Here is a 6,365-nt window from a genome sequence, read left to right as displayed (position 1 = left end):
CGTGGCCCGATCGGAGACGATGTCGCGGAAGGAAGAGCTTCAAAGCCAAGAGTTGGGATCTGCGGACCGATCCATCGAATGCGTCCGCTGCATCGACGTAGTACGCGATCAGCGACTGATCGGTCCGGGACCGATCGAGGATCTAACGATCGTTCTAGCTGCAACGCAGCTAGTTTCTTCATTTCTTCTTCGCGGTATAAAGGAGGCGAGGCATCTTCGTGAAAAGCTTCTTTCTCTTCTCTTCTGCTAGCTGCTGTTCTGGTACTTGAGCTTTGTTGAGCTCTTCTTCGCAAGCTTCGCGTGAGCTTCGCTGCTGCTGTGGTTGGCGTCTGAGAAGCTGTTGCTTCTTCAACAGTCGACAAGAAGGCAAGGGTTGTTTACATTTGCTGTGTATTTACTTCTTGCTTCTCTTGTATTTGTACTCCTTATCTTGCTGTTGCAAGAAGTAGTTGTGGCAAGGTTTCTCCACCCATAAGGAGCTCATATTTAGCCGGTTCTCCGGGGACTCATCCACCGACGGATTGGTAGGCTTCGTCCACCTTACGGACACGCCGAGGAGTAGGAGTTCATCTCCGAACCTCGTTACATCGGTTTGTTTTTCTTCTCCTCAGTTTCTTCCTTGTATTTCCGCTGCGACTAACCCTAACTGTAGGAAGAACGCGAGAATTTGGGGCGGCTATTCACACCCCCCCTCTCTAGCCGAGTACGAACGATCCTAACATTTTTTTCCCTATGAAAATAATATTTGGAATTTCTTGCAGTTTATCATTATGAGTTAATAACTATATTTATAAGTTTTTAAATAAAATTTTAGGTTAGGGTGCTTTGCGAAAAAGCTAAGGAGGTTTTAATGGAAGAAAGCAATGTTCAGGTAGACATTACTTCTTTTAAGTAAGTTATTCAATCTAGTTAAGGCCCTTGTTAAAGTATAACGTTATTGAATTTCCTTGAAGTTGTTCACTCGCATGCTGGTCGTGATCATTCTTTATTAAAATTAGAAAGGAATGTAAACAATACAGACCTCAACTGATGTCTCATAAGAAGTTCTTATAGAACTTCATTGGTTGTAGGCATAGAAGCTTACTATAGATCTATATTATTGAACTTCAGGATATTTGCTTGTATTACAAGATATATACTACATGTAAATATGGAATAAAAAACACTTCAAGCTTACTATATATACTTCATGTATTACAAGATATTTGCTTTCTTTCTGCAGTTTGAAGAAACGTTGTAGTTCTGCAAGCTTTCTTTCTTTCTTTCTGCAAGCATTTCATTTCTGAGTAATGAGTTTTGGTTCATTTATAGAAAATAGCTAGTAGAAGTAATTTTTTGGTTCAAACTATTGACTGTAATTTTTTGTTTATATTTCAGGCCAACTGTTCAATATGTTCAAAGCACACAAAGATCCTAGACAAAATCCAATTGCTTATTCCTGCAATAGATTGAGAAAGACAAGCTACTACTTCAGTATTGTGGTAGTAATTACTGTACTGTTTTGTCTCATTCTCAAGCTGATAATAATTTTTTAGTGTAGCTAGTAGAAGTAAACAGATTGTTGGCTTCGAAGTCGGCTAGTTATTTTGTGCTCTTTTGTTTTATTTGTGAATATCACTATCTACTTTGAAACAGAATTAGTGTTAATTTTGATATTTACTAGCTTCTCATGTAATTAAATACTAATATTACTTCAATGTCAGAATTCTATTATTTTGATATGAGTTTGAAATCATTAGCTGAGTTGATTATATGTAAAATTGAAATCTAGACATAGTAAAAGAAAAATAATAGTTTCGTAAATATAAAAATAATGATTTTTAAATAATTTTATTTTATTTTTTCTTTAAAACGACAACGCTATTAAAACGTTGCAAAAAGTGTCGTCTTTGTAAAAAAACAACAACGTTTTTAAAGTGTTGTCTTTGCAAAACATGACTACGCTTTTAAAGCGTTGCAAAAGCGTTGTCTTCACTACAAACGACAACACTTTAAAAGTGTTGTCGTTGAGCAGACTTTTAACAATAGTGCCTTTAACAACGCTTTTTCAGGCACAAAGACAACGCTTTAAAAGCGTTGTCTATTAGCTTTTTTCTTGTAGTGGGCCGTGTGGCATTCACACGGCCTCAACACGCCCCCCACACGGCCTCCCCCCACACGACCTCCGCACAGCCGTGTGGGTTCCACACGGTCAGAACATGAAGAAAACTTAGTCTTCGCCTGCCCGTGACACTCTGGAAGCTCTGGACTTCATGTAAGATTCATTTATACTCCAAATCACATCCTATCAATCAAAACAAGCAAAGAGTAGATCTCCGAACAAAATATTAATGGAAGTATGACATTATAAAGAAATAGGGTGCAATAAACATAGAATATGCTAATGAAATACAAGTAGATGTGCGTCCAAACATGCATAAATGATCATAAGATCTACGCACATCACCGGCCGAATATTAAGTTCGGATGAAATTCAACATAGAAATAACCTTATCTAGTCATAAAAAGCTTAACAAAAGCTATTATCAAAGAAGGATAATTTGCTTATAGGGAGATGAATAAATGATAATCTTAAAGGTGATGAAACATTTCTGAACGAATGATAAAACTTAAATTAGAAATAATAACTTAACTCTTCAATAATAAAACTACACCAACCAAAGTCAACTTAAAACTATACAAATTTCTGAATATTCATCAAATAGAGATAAAAACATCGGGTGCCAACAATTAGAACATCATAAGGAAAAAGTTAACATTCAAGATTGCTTTACACTAAAAAAACATACTGGAATCAACTTAGGGAACAGGTCAGGAGGTATGGCAACAAGTAGTTCCCGACGGTCAAGAAAGTTATCAGGAGGATCAAAAACCAGATGTCCTTTCCTTTTTAGTTGCTTCACACCTCCCTCAACCCTATGAGTAAAAGCTTTGGCTATTGAAGCGACAATAGGGGCGTTGAATTCAGGAGATTCTAGAAGGGTTCTTGTCCTCTTTTCAAATCACTCATCTTCACCTGCCTGATAAGCCACTAAAGCATCTTGGGAGGCCTTTAATTCAGACTCTTTAGAGGACAACTTTACTTTAGTTGTAGTTAGGGATGAGCATAAAGAATCTAGCTTAGAGTCTTTAGATTGCAAATCAAAATCTTTAGCAGCCAACTATAAAGCATGAGCATCCTTCAATGCTTGCAATTGAGACAATAGTTGAGCATTCTCGGTTGTATATTTGTCTACTTGGGATGTCATTTCCGCACAAAGGTTAGCCTCTGATTTAGCTTGAGACTCAAAATTCTCTGCAAAAGCTTTCCATTTACTCAAAGTTTCGTGCTCTGCTTCAAGAAGCTTGCGGGTCTCTTGTAGTTGGCTAGATAATTCCGCTAATTCTTTAGGGGCATGCGAGGAAGATGCTCTAGAAATTTGCTGCTTCAACGCGTGATTCTCTTGAGATAAATTGTATAATTGGAAGTCCACACTCATAATAATGACTCACTGCTGTATAAAGGAGAGTTATTATTAGAATTCATTAATGAAAGAACAAGGGGACAAAGGGCAGATTACCTTAGTTTCCTCAAAAGAAAGTCTATCAACCAAGTTAGCAAAGGTGAGATTTTCGAATTCTTTACAGGTCTCTACCCACACCATAGTTAAGGAACCCCCCAACAATATTGGGAGGGTAGAGGAGAGTGTAGGGGAAGATGATAAAGAACTGTGAAGGGAAGGAGGAGAGAAAAGGAGGATAGAGGGACCCTAGGTTCCTTGAAAAGGAAGAGGAATTTGTTCTGGAAATGTCATCATAAACTCAGAGTCTAAATTGGCACTTTGTGTGTGAGAATCCTCTAGTGTTTTAATGTATGGAGAAGTAAGCATAGGATATAAAGAAGAGAGGATAGGTTCTGGAGAAGGGGGCAGAATATCCCCTGTAGATACGCTCTCAGAAGTAGAGATAGTTCGTTTCTTGGGGAGGGGGTGCTTATGTTAACCTTCACCCGGGGCCTTTTCTGCTGAGGGTAGCTTCTGGTGTCTGCTCTTGTAACTCCAAGGGAGTATCTTCTAGCAAGGGGGTGAATTTGTAGACTTCTCCCCAGAGGGGGTATGAGAGCTGGAAGCAATGGTAGGTAGGATAGAAGGTTCAAACAAAGGAACATCGGGAGGTTGGGCTAGATCAGCGTTAAGCACTGCAATAATCTTATGTTCCTTAGCCAATATCGCATCATCTTTTAGGTAGATTTGCTTGCCGACCAAAGCTCATAATAGAGCATCCACTGCAACAAATAAAAGAGTATTTTAGTTAGTGAAGGAGTGATAATTAGAATGTTAGAACTTACCAAAGGAACACTGCAGTCTCTTTGGAATAGGACTCAAGCAAAAAAGGTATAGAAGGACATCGCATATCCATTGGTGGATGTAAAATTGATAACCCAGTAATCTATTGGAATAATCAGAAAAAATTGGTTGCTGATGAAGTTCTTTGATATTAGGGAAAGGGGGAAAAGAAGATTGTCATTTGATGGACCACGCGACAGGCTTAGGAAATTTGATAAAGAAAAAGCATGATTTCTAGCCTTTGATGGAAGGGGGCATTTCTTCAAAGAATACCATTTTTGGGCGAGATTGAAAGAGAAACACTCCCGGCTTTGACTTTTTGGGATAGGAAAACATGAAAAAATTTTGAGTGGGAGGAATACTGAAGAGGCAAAACACCATATATAGCCCACAAGATATCGAAAGGAATTTGGGGCAAACTTTTGCAAAGGAATATCAAAATATTGACTTATATTTATCAAGAACAGAGGACTAGGAAAGCGTAAACCTGCAACTAGCTGATCTTTGAAGAAGGTAATGCAGTTATCAGGGGAAAGATAGGGATGAGCGTCAGGTTGGGGGACCTTAATATGATATTCTTTAGGGATTCCATATCGAGAATGGATGGAGGTTCGATCAGCAGTAGTGAAGGAAAAATGAATTTGAGCGTACCAAGGAAGCAAGGATTCTTCAACCATAGTGAAAAATAAAAACACTCAGGGAATAAGCGACTTACTGAGTCCCTAAGGAAAGAAAGGCACAGAGGAAGATCAGGGAAGACAAAGAAGCACGGTTTGTTGAAGGAGGTCGGAAGAGGAAATTGCCAAAAAGTAACGGAAGGAAGACGAAGAGTGAAAAGTTAAAAAGGGTTTAGGTTTTTAAGGCGATATAAGGATCATCGTTGAATTGAAACGGTTCAACAAAGGATAATCGTTGATCTGCTAAAAAGAAAGTGTGATGAGACATGGATGAAAAAGTACATTGAGGGTCGCTTTGGCAATTGGGAAAAGTGCTACGTGACACTTGCCTAGGAAGAGGCATTTATGATAGACAAAATAGATCGAATCATATATTGAGCACCATATCTTCGAACATCCTCTTTCCGTTGAAGGACTAAATTACCAACAAGACCATTTTTGAAAAACCACACGAATCTCGAAATATGAGTGAATAAACAAAATTTGTAAATGGAAAAGGAGAATACCTCTTATGAAACACCCCGACCGACCATAATCCCGATCGACCGTCTATACAAAATGGAACCTTGAAGCCCGGTCAAACTCATATTTGCTCGAGCATACGCACGAAATCTTTTGTTTAATCAGCTCTCATGCAGTTGATCACACTCTTCTTTATATCAGCCTCAACTCCGACTCTAACTATTTCATCATTCTTCCTAGTTATTATTAGTGTGTATGCACTAAAAAGTTTATCTATGAGTCGGGGGAAATAGCATAACCAAACATAAACATAGAATTTCATATTATCAGTAGTAATTTTACAATCATAGCTTTTAAACTTCCATGAATCTTCCATAAACAAATACAACAAATAAATAATCTTCTACTAGTCTTGCTTCCTGGAGCTACCAGACTGTTCTGCCCATCCCAAGTAAGGGCGTGTGATGGAATTACAACCTGAACAAAGAGGAGATACTTATCTTATCCTCTTGCACTTGTGTGGTTCACCCTCTTGGGTTAATGGTGAAGAAGCTAGCTCTAATTTGACCAGATCTAGTTCAACTTGCAAAAATTTACCTTAGCTTTCTGGTGGTCCAAGTCTTGTTGTTGTTGCGATAGCAGTAAACTGTCTACATAAACTTTTCTGGTCAACACAGTTATTTCTAAAGTATGTTGAGCTCTGAGATCCTCTAATTCTTCAGTCTTTTGCTTCAAATCCAAACAAGCTTTACTCCTAAAAGTCATTTCAGATCGAACTTGAGATTGAGTCGCTAATTGACGTACTTCCAACTCTCTTTGATACGAGTGATGGATATCTATGGCTTGTAGAGCCTCCGCCAAAGATTTCTCTTTCTCGGACAATAGTTGATCCCAAGGAGGA

Source organism: Zingiber officinale, chromosome 10B, assembly GCF_018446385.1.
Source record: "Zingiber officinale cultivar Zhangliang chromosome 10B, Zo_v1.1, whole genome shotgun sequence".
In the NCBI taxonomy this organism is placed as follows: domain Eukaryota; kingdom Viridiplantae; phylum Streptophyta; class Magnoliopsida; order Zingiberales; family Zingiberaceae; genus Zingiber; species Zingiber officinale.
The sequence above is the reverse complement of the archived record's forward strand: the minus strand, read 5'-3'. Positions refer to the sequence as shown.